Here is an 11,772-nt window from a genome sequence, read left to right as displayed (position 1 = left end):
TTTGACGAAAGTCTTTCCATTGCATCCATTGAACTATGAATTATATACCTAAGCAGTAGTACTGAAACACAGAGATAATGTTCTCCTGACAAGCAAAAAAAAAAAAAAAAAGCTTAGACGGTTCTTTTTCTGAAGGACTTAAATAAACATGACAAAAACATGGTGAAAGTTATACGACAAGTTAGTAGATGAAGTTAACAAAGACTATGTAGTTTTGTGGGGTTTGATATTTTTTTTTTTTTTTTTTTGTGGAGGAGGGATGGAAATTGAAGGAAATGTGGAAAGAGATATATACAGGACCACTAAGGGAAAAAGAATATAAAACAGGCCAGTGTTATTATTACTGAATAATGGGGATGCTGAGAGAGAGAATAGTTCAAACAACATGATATTAAAGGTAGGAAAGGCCTGAAAAACTATTGCAAGTACTCCAAATATCCCAGAGTCCTTATTTTGTCTGCTTCTACTCAATACCTGTTTGGTTTCTGCAGTTTTTCTCACAGGCTGCAGGACAGTGGGCATAAAAAGCATGTCACTTAGTCATGATCTCTAACACAGAGAGTTGTTTTCCCTTGGAAACATCTGGTTATAATGTCCCCAGTGAGGTCTCTCTTCTTCTGTTCTGGTTCTCTGCAGAAGTCCTTGTCTTTGATTGCTTCTGTAGCAGCTCAGTTATATTAAAAAAAAAAAAAAAAGAAAAAAAAAAAGAGAAAGACTAATGAACAAATCTATTAACAAAAATCTAGACAGTAGTCTGGACTATTTTTTATACTTTTCAGTTCACTATTGATTAGCAGTAGAATTATAAAAATAGATGAATCACATTTTTTTTCCACTGGTAAATGTTTGTAATAGACATCTTGATCATTCTCCATTTCTGTAGGTTTATAGTTTGTTATTATATTCATTAACTATGTAATTAATTTTTAAAATACGATTTATTGAGTACCTTGAGAAAATTATTCAACCAGTGCTTGGAAGAAATATTTATCTAGTTGTTGTTTTGTTTTTTTTTTTTTTTTCTTTTTCAATGAGATAAGAATTCAGTATTTTATAATCATGTATGTCATTAGGAAAATAATGTTGTATTCCAGTAGTCTAATTAATACAGGAAACTAGAAAAATTTATAATATTGTTTTAGATGGAAAAGTTTAATGTTTACAATGAAAAATAATAGGAAACAAAAACATTTCTTTTCAGCTGAGTTAGTCAGTGAAGCTCTAAATTGTCTCTTACAGAATTAGCAATCGGTGCTCTAGTTTTTTCTTTCACTTATACATTATTGCTTTCTTTAATCAGTCCTGACAACTTTTATACTGTTTTTATCTACTTCACCTTCACATTCTGAAATCTTTTTACCTCCTCTATAGTTCTGTGGATATAATTTTTCTCAAATATAAAGTGTTTTGAGGTTGTCTTATTGCAACTGATTTGTTGTTGTTGTTGTGTAATTCCAGTTTAAAATTACCAAATGACACAGGGATTATAAGTAGTGATAATGAAGAATAAATCAAATACTTCTATTGTATACATCTGTTTAATTCTAAACCCCATAATTACTTATCAGTCAAGCAGATTTATTAGAATACTTGTTTTGGAGGAATATTGAATGCAAGTTATAAACAGCTTGAAGACTGATGAGTATAGTTCACTTAACAGTTCAGTTTTAATCTTATTTCTAGTATGTTCAGCTATATTGACCATCAACCCAACTTCATGTAATAGAATTTTTTTGCATTGTTTTTTTCTATGCAATTTGAAGATATTTGTATGCCTGTTACACTGTTCCTTTTACTTAGATTTCTTTTTTTCCCTAATCGTGAGCTCAATGCGCTCTACAAGATGTATGAGCATTATTAGCTAATGATATATAGCACAAAAGTTATGATGAAAACTCTGCCTTTCAGACTTGTTAATTCCTTCTAATGTTTAAAACTCATATAAACATCCATTTAACTTTATTTTCTAAAGAAATTTCTAAAGAAATTTAATTTTCTGCCTTCATATTCTATGACCTACTTTTATGAATAAAGAACTCTGAAACACTTGCAAAGGCATCTCGTCAATATATATAAATATCTCTGTGTAGAGAGGCTACTAGAAATTATCCTGATAGTTGCTGTTTTTTCCACAATGGTTATAGTTAACTTTTAGTTTCTGCAATAAGATAAAAAACAGTCTAGAGGACCTGTGGGTATAGCCATTGAAATCTTACATGTTTCACAATAAACATCCTTGTGTACTGAATTCACTGAGCAGAAGTGCCAACTTGTGGCACCATGTCCAGCTGGGACAGTGCATCAAAAGTGAGATTCAGACAGGAAGAAAAATGATTTTAAAATCTGCTCCTCAAGTACATCAGAAGGGCCATATGCCTTTTTGCTGCCAAGAGTGGTTCAGATAGTACAAATACTGTTGATTTTCCTTACCTTTGCTCCAAGAAATAAATGAATAAAAAAACTAGATACATAAATAGGTATGTTTGGAGAAAGAGTGGGGAAAATTCTTTATAATTATTTTTAAAAGGACACAAATTTGTAACGTGTAAGAGAATTCAAAATACAGTCAATTGTTTGATTTTTTTTCCATCTTTTGGGTCTCATCTCTTGGGCATGTTGGCTCACCATAATTCTGAATCACTGTATGCAAAATAATAAAAAAAATGTGGTTTGGGCTCTCTTTTGTTCAGCAGATTTTCATCTATATTATCTGTATGGAAGTATTTAGCTGAGAAAATGAAAAAGGTAATAGATGAAAGTGACCTGTCTGAGTAGTGGGGAAGAATCCCTCCAATCTGCAAATAAAGAACTCTGTAAATTGGACAAATTAGTAAGTCAGAGGTATATAAGTGTGAAGGGGAGGAGGAGGCAGAGGTGGAAAAAAATGTCAGATTGAAACATGTTTTCTTGGTGTTGTTCAGAAGAATAATGCAGAAACAGAAGAACAACAAATCTAATATACATAAACTACAGAGGGCTGCTGTTGGGAAGATTAAAATAATTTTGTGTAGTATGTTGAGTGGTGGCCTATCTGGGGGCATACTATAATACAACTGGAAGAAAGTTCTTAAGCCAGACGTGTCTGAAACTATTATGTTGCTATCAGTTTGAGCTCCATAGATACAAGTAAAATTGGCACTATATTTAGAAAAACAGAAACAAAGAGATAGAGTCAGGAAGTCACACTCATGTCATCAGTATAAACCTGCTTCTGAAAGGTAGCTGTGACAGTGCTGTATGAATCCCATAGAAGACAGCACCAGCGTACATACATATAAAGCCAATTTCATAATCAAGAGCAATAGACCTCACACAACACTCTGACATCAATGACAATTTTTTCATTACAGGTTGCATCTAGTGCTTGCACGTCTTCTCTGTTACCAATTTCCCTGTGCAACTGTGTCATTTCAGATGTGACACAAGTCCTGTATTTTTAAACTATAGTAAGTATGCATTTGTTCTCTAAATATGTAAGACGACAGTTTTTTATTGACTGTCACATTAAATGGCATGCAAATAACTACCTAACAGACACTAGAAGCTTTAAAAGAAAATGTATTAAAAAATAAGATATGTCAAATATATATAGGAATATATATATATATATATATATATATATATATATATATATGTCAATATATATAGGAACCAAAATGTTCCATAAGTTCATTTTCTTTCACTAGATATATAAATCTCTTCAAATCTTATTGGGTTATGTGCATAGCCACTGAGAGAATTACTTGACTTCCATGTTTCAGAGGACATCACTTGACTAATTTTGAACATCCATGTCAGCTTTAAGCTATTTATAATCATGTATATAAGCTTACTTAAGTCTAAATATGGCATGATGCATTTAGTGTTAGAAAGAGCGGTTTATTTGTCTGTCATAATACTTCATCTACTCTGCTACATAGTTAAGACAAATAGAACAAAGAACTAAAAGTGTCGTTTTCCATGTCAAACTGTAAAATGTTCACACAGAGCACATGATGGTGGCTGGCTTTCCAGTAGAGCTGCGCTCCTCTTCAACCACTGTTGTCACTGTCAAGTGCTATACATGCTTCTTCATTTTTACTCTTTAAACTAAATGAGAGAAAGGAGATGGGAAACTTTTTAGATTGAATTAGGACAGAATGTCCATCACCTTCCCAAAATATTGCCTGATTATTTATTAATTCAATAATATAGAGAGTAAAGCCTATTATGCATCTTTATGCATGCTACATACATTTCTGAATAATGTCAAGGATATTGAAAGTAGCCAAGCAATGCATTAAGTCTCCATCAGCATTTTAAACTACAATGCAAAAATGCTTGGATTCCTCCCTCCATCATCGTGTCTAGAACTGAAAATTATAGTTACATTTCAAGACGTCAGACACAACTTGCTTGTGCTATCACTTCACACATAGTTTGCCCGTATTACACTACATAGCAGGAACTCCTAGTGGCACATTCAGTAATGTGATATAATTACTAAAATGTCAAATTCCATGATTACAATTAATTTTACAATCAGATTTTGAGCAGGCATGATTTTTAGAGCTACAAATAATTTCTGCTTGGTACTTGCATTTGACCGATGTCTACCTTCAGATTACAGAAGCAAATATTGAGCATTTTTAATATTGATTTTGGGACAAAAGTAATGAATGTACAATCGTATGTATGTGCATGGGTGTGAGAGTCAATGTTTGTTGTGCATACAGCTCTTGGCTTCATGTCTATTATTATGCATTCAGTACAGTTTTTAATTACATGATCATGTGCTATTTTTCCATAGGAACCTTCTTCATTCAAGACACAGATGGATTTGCCAATATTGCTCACTTAATATAAAGTGTTCAATATTTTGTTCTGTTTTCTTGATGCTGAATATGCAGGCCCAAACTTGATTCACTGCCTGTTTACTACAAAACCTGTTCTGAAGGTAGAATTACTCATTTCTTCTCCTGTGGCAGTCCTCACTGCAATATCTATATTATAAGAGACATGAAAGAATGCAGACCCGTCTGGTCCCACACACCAGCTGTCAGACCCACCCAGCTGGTTCCTGTCTCTCAGCCCCTGCAGTAGCACTAACATCCCTCTGACATGTACAAGGTGATGCTGTGGCTTTTCTCTCACTTCCTCCCCAATCTGTGTTTTGTCAGTCCGCTCTGTGGGGTCACACAGTAAGGGTAGCCACGGCACCTGCACATGGGTGGGCAGGTTCTGCTGCAGCCGCTCTGTGCTTAGTTTAGAGAAACCTTGTAGATGATACACTCACCAGATGTCACTGCTGATGATGTAATGTGAACAATCTCCATCTCGTACTCCTGGGTAACAAATGCATTTCCTGAGCTATGGCAAACCATGGAACTGTCTCATGCATCACAGGCAAAGGTACTTAGTGCGTGGATGCATTTTCACAATACTCTTTAGTGAGGAGGACATTTTTACACTTTGCAAACTGAGGCAAAAAGAGGAAGGAGAGAAGTAGTGTTATCAACTATGTAGTAGATCAGATGAGGTATTTAGGATTTGTTTTTCAGAATATGTGGAGTATTCAAAAATATCACACAGCTCCCAGGTGCCTATAAATTCATTCACATGATGAGATGAGGACAAGTAACCAGAAACCACCTGTGAGAAGTTCAGCTTAAATAAATTGTTTATAATTATGTAGAAACAATGTAAAGTCAGGGTGCAGATATTCTGACTCAGTTTTGGAGCTTCTTATTGTTTTGATGGGATGGGAGAGAAGGATGGAGTTTGTGTACAATTTCAATTTAGAAAAAAAAAGGCCAACTGGAAAAGCAGAAATCTTGTCATGCAATATTATCTGACAGCCTGGCTGGAAGCTTTGGATGGATGTTGCAGACCTCTGACACTCCATGTAATGGAGTAAGTGATACCAGCAGGTGGGAATAGTCCCCTATGTAGATGCCAGCACTGCAGGAATCTGTGACACTTTGCCAAACACATTTCATAGATGATGCTTAAAATGTGGCAGTATTCAGATTTTTTCTTTATGGCACCTTTCCAGAATGTTTCTGAGCATGTACTTCTCAAGACTATATTATCTTGCCATGTTTCTGGAAATTTAACATTCTACTCCCTCTCTACCAGCCTGTCTGGGTCCCAGTGCCATTTCTTGTCCACACTAGCTCCTGGTTCAGTTCCAGTATTCTTTTTATGTAGTTTCAGACTCCACCTTTTTGGTTTTATAGCTGTACATGTTATGCTTTCAATCTCTTTGCCACAACTTTGATTTACTCACCATACTACCAGCCCTGATTTCCTTCCACTGCTTCCCATATCAGACTTTTTTGCCTAGTGTGCCAGGCAGGGACCCAGCCAATGTCAAGATGAAATCAGTTTAGGACTAACTTCTCCAGGGACTAGCAAAGTATCTTAAGGAAGTCAAAATACATGTAAATGTCTATTTGTAGGTAATTGAACTGTGCGCCATGATGAACCTTAGGATGAACTGCATTACTCTCCTTTGCATTGACTTTATTGACTAGATTTCCATTGCTTATGGCAGTTTTACAGTCCCAGACATGAACTTAGTCCTTGATGCCTGCTAGGAAATTAATAAAATTTGGTGTACTGGGTCTGATTGGGATGGAGTCTGTTAGGACTCAGTCTCATTCATTTTATGAGACAGGTGTATCTTTACTACTTATCTCTTTACACTTCAACACAGTATGCATGAACAAAGCCAGTCATTTTCCTCACAGTTGGCAAGCCTGATATTCCCATCGTTCAGTTCTGAACTAAGCCTTCTCTTTCAGCTCTTGACTAGGTCAAAACTGCTTCTTTAGCTGTTCGCTGGCCTTATCAACAATGTTTTTGCTTGTAAGCATGCATAGCATGATGAAGAATAGGCTACATTTACCACCAGAATAGGCTACATTTACCACCAGTCATACAGAAGCTTCACGAAGTACCTTGCTTACAACTGAAATGTATTTCTTCAGTTATCTCATTTTTTTAAAGAGGCTTTTTTTTTTTTTTTCTCCAGACTAAATTGGGTAATATATCTTACAGATTATATGGTTAATTAATTAGATGTCTTGCTATGATTATAGGAGGGTTTTTTGGGTTTCTTTCTGCAAAGGGGTGGGTTATGTGGCCCAAACCAATTAAATGGAAAAATGCTGAAACTGCCATACTAAAATCATAAGAATAGCCATGTACTCAGAGTGCAATTGCCTAGATGAACTTGATTTATCATACATAGAAGACTGCCATAAAAAGTGTCATTCTGAACTTTGCCAAAAATATTAAAAACAAAAGAGATGAAAATTTTAGCTTTTTTTCTCAAAAGTCTGCCATCTAAGGCTGAGGTGGAAGCAATTTGACTTTCAAGGAAGCACACAGGTAGGTACATTAACTAAAAAGTCTTTGTCTTGCAAAGACTTCAAGATCAATCACATATTCCTTCCAAAGTGTCACTTACATATGATTTATTTATAACCAAAAAGTCAGAAAAGTCAGTATTATTTTTTTTCCTGGGAATATATAGGGAGTTTACCTTAAAATTGTACAACTATTAAGGGTTTTGATGAACTGACCCAGAATGATCAAAACCTTTAATTAAAGATCAAGCTATGAATTATGCTAATGTTGATCTTTAAAAGTACTTTTCAGTTATGAACAAAATGGGTTTCTTTTTTAAAAATAAATCTCAGACAGGACTTGATTCAAGTTGAATGATATCAAGATCTTTTTTTAGACTGGATGTTTTAGTCTCAGTGGATGTCCATCAAATGGACATGTCGGTCTGTGTATCAAAGCTATTTGCTCCAATGATCAGACTATTGGGTATTTTCTCATAGTACCAGTGTATTCTGCTGGAATTGCTCAACATGGTTTAATAACATAGTAAATACTCATTGGAACAGCACACTGAGCCTGGATCATTTGAATCATAGATGAGAGCCTTAGTTACTAGGTTGTTGTCAGTCTTATTCTTTTGCATTGAATGCATATCTAACTATAAATTTGCAGAGCAACAACATAGCCTAGTGGTTAGGTTTCTGGAGAGGACAAGGACACATGTTCAACCTTGTGACCCAAATCAGACAAAGGAGGGAAAGTAGATTTTGTCACATAAGTTGGAGCTAAAAAACTCTTGTCAATAGAAGTTTTTATCATCACTGAAAAGGATTTGGTTTGGGGTATTTTGTGTTTTTTTTTTTTGGTTTGTTGTTTTTTGTTTTGTATTTCCACATTGTTTCAGTTCCATTCGTGTTTCTGTCCAAATAAATAAATGAATTTATTACCAGATTTCTGATTGAAATAATATCGCATACGCTGCATACTGACTTTTTATAAACCTTTTCCTTTTATACAGACTCGTTAAGGCCTTATTTTAAAATAACACATTAAGAATAATTATTTCATCCAAAAAGTAAAAACAAATGGAGACTGACAGGACAGGTGTATGGAATGTTTCTACATGTCAAAAAAAATCTGGCCCATTTATGTTTCTGAGTTTGACTTTCTATATTCATAGACAATAAACTTTTTCTTAGCTTTTGAGCAAAGCATTCAGTCACACTTTAGAATGATAGATATATGGATCTTGTGGTTAAGTCTGTGGTTCCATTTCATATCACAAATTCCTGGAATTCCTTAAAAATAAATTGTAAGTTGCTACTGCTGACAACATGTTCTAGGATAGAAGATATTATAGATTATTTACAAAACATGTCTGGTTATTCAGATAAGGCACTAGGCACAACAAGATATAGTTAGCCATGGGAAGTCCTGTGAAAGGCAAACACCTGCCTTGTCAGAAGTTGTCTCTTCCATTTTGTTGTATATACCTGTAGTTATATTGGGTACTTTTTAGAACTTCCAGTGAAACTTACTGCTTCAAACATGTGGCACATTAGTATGTATGTTTATATAACAGCACATAAAATTAAGTTCCTTAATTCAACACACGGTAGTTTTAAAATACTTTAGTGCGCAGCACTTTTGATTGTGATCAATAGATTTCAGTCTTTTGATGCAATTATAGCTGCTAAAAAAAGGACAAAACCTTCTACTCTTCTATAAATATTCCATTTTTTTGGTGAAACTAGAGTGGTTTGTGGAAATATTTCAATATTGACAAAAAACATGCAACATACTATCTGTGGAAGTTCAGATAAACTGATGGATCACTCCCATTTTGTGAATTGTTTAGCCACTAAGCTACTGAACATTCTGAGATATCTTAACTCTTGCTTTTATTTCAATTAATATTTAATTAAAAATCTTTATGTATCACCTTGAAATAAAAGATTAAACTGCATATTTTTATTATTTTTACAGCATTTAAATGCTATTTACTGGCCAGCCTATCAGTCAGTTTCACTAATAGAGTTAAATCTAAGACTAAGACCAAAAGTGAAAAAAAAAAAAATTTTCTAGAAAATAGACTTGTATAGCTTTAGATTTTTGGGTCACATAGCAAATGAACACTCTGGATATCACCCACATTCCTGTAATTACAGAGTTAGTTTTATTTCTGCAGTTCTGTTGCAAATTAAACTATGTATCCTATAACTGTGAAATCTACAGCATCATTTCTAATGACGAATGTCTCAGTAATGAGGTCTGATCTCCATATTATCCCAGTCTCTCTACTTCTAGCTATTGTGATATACAAAAGAGAACATACATTTATATCTTGTAGGGCTCAAGAATCAGCTTGTGGGGGGCAGGGGGATTGGGGACTGGAGGGAGGTGTTGTTTGCTATTTTTTTTAATATAATTTTCTTTTAATAGAATTTCAGAGGGCAGACTTTGTCCTGTTAGGAGGCTGGTTGGCAGGGTCCCTTGGGAGGCAGCTCTGAAGGACAAAGGAGTCCAGGAAGGCTGGTTGCTCTTCAAGAAGGAAATCTTAGAGGTGCAGGAGCATGCTGTTCCTGTGTGCCAAAAGATGAGTTGGCAGGGAAGAAGACCAACCTGGCTGAACAGAGACATTTCACTGGAACTCAGGAAAAAAAAGGGAGACCAAATGACCTCTTAAAGAAGGAGCAGGCTACTCAGGAAGATGAGGAGGATGTTGAGAGGTTATTCAGGGAGAAAATTAGAGGGGTCCAAGCCCAACTAGAGCTGAGTCTGCCTAGTGACATAAAAAACAATTAAAAATGTTTCTATAAGTATATTAGCAACAAATCAGGGCTAAGGAGAATATCTATCCTTCATTTGATGTAGAGGCAAGCATCATGACAAAGGATGGGGAAAAGGCTGAGGTTCTTAATGTCTTCTTTGTCTCAGGTTGTAGCGAGGTGGGTGTCAGTATCTTCTGCCAAGTAACAAGCAATAGGAAAAAAGTTGTGTCAAGGGAGGTTTAGATTGGATATTAGGAAAAAATATTCACCAAAAGGGTTATTAAGCATTGGAACAGGCTGACCAGGGAAGTGGTGGAGTCACCAACCCTGAAGGCATTTAAAAGACATGTAGACATGGCATTTAGGGACATGGTTTCACGGTGAACTTGGCAGTGTTAGGTTTATGGTTGGACTCGATGACCTTAAAGATCCTTTACAGCCTAAATTATTTGAAAGTCTGTTCCATTACCACAAATATTTCCTGCTGTAAGCTTGTGGAAAGTGACTTCCTAGGGACTTATTGCATGGAGTCATGTGTCCCATGTGTCATTCCAGAATACCTTCTAGTGCTGCATAAGATACACTTTCAATGCCACGGTCAAAGCTGAAAATCTTTACACATTTTTTGGTCATAAATTGCAGTTGTGGGTCTGTGCACATAGAACTATACCTGAAATATGTTTCTTAATAGAAAAGAGAATGGAAAAATAATTAAAAAAAAATAAAACAAAACAAAACAAAACAAAAAACACAAACAAACAAAACCAACCAAACAAAAAAACCCAGCAGGACAGTGCTTGATAATTTTCTAGGAATAAATGAAAAAAATATATTAGAGGGAGCCCTATTTCTTATTCATTCTTTTGAGCTTACAAAAGTAATTTACACTAAAAGCATTAGCTCATTGGGGTGTGAATGCTTTCATTTTTTTTTGTGCGTCAATATTATGTTTGTGTTACAGACAACATGCAAACATGTTTGTACAGAACATTTATGAAATCAGTCAGAAATCTACCTGGAGTTACATCCCATCATTACATGAAACACCAGGGAGTGTGAGATTACCTATAATTAAGTTTATCAATAAATTAAAAGCTTTAACTTTATGATTGCTTATATGTCTTCATTGGAAATCAAGGAACTGATCCAATATGTCAACAATTACTGAGTTTCTGATTAGTTTCAGGGATGTGAGAAAAGTAGAATACAGAAAACAAAAAATGCAACAGAATCAGCCATTTCAAAGCTAAATAGGAGGAAAGCTGAGCATCTTTACATTCAGAGTATGTAGTAACACAGATTCTGCTTTTTTTGCTATACTGTTGAACAGCTGTATATATAATACAGTGGTGTGAGGTGTTAAAATTTTTGCTGTGCTGTGAGAAGCAATATACTGCTGATTATGTCTTTTTTTTTCCCTCTTACAGAAATATTGTGCCTCATAGCAATTTTTGAATTAATTTTGCTGACATTAAAAGAAAGTCTATAAATTTTAGAATAACTTCACAGATTTCTATGAATTTCTGAAATTTCAGAAGACAGACTTTGCTCTTTCTAATCACAATTTCTGTAAGGTTTCATCTTCCCAGCTCAGTGAAAGAAAAAAACGGAATACAAAAAAGAACATTCAGGAGTATTGAAATATCATAATGAATGGAAAGTGAAAAAA

The sequence above is a fragment of the Columba livia genome, chromosome 3 (genome assembly GCF_036013475.1).
Source record: "Columba livia isolate bColLiv1 breed racing homer chromosome 3, bColLiv1.pat.W.v2, whole genome shotgun sequence".
Classification (NCBI taxonomy): domain Eukaryota; kingdom Metazoa; phylum Chordata; class Aves; order Columbiformes; family Columbidae; genus Columba; species Columba livia.
This window is presented reverse-complemented; position numbering follows the sequence as displayed.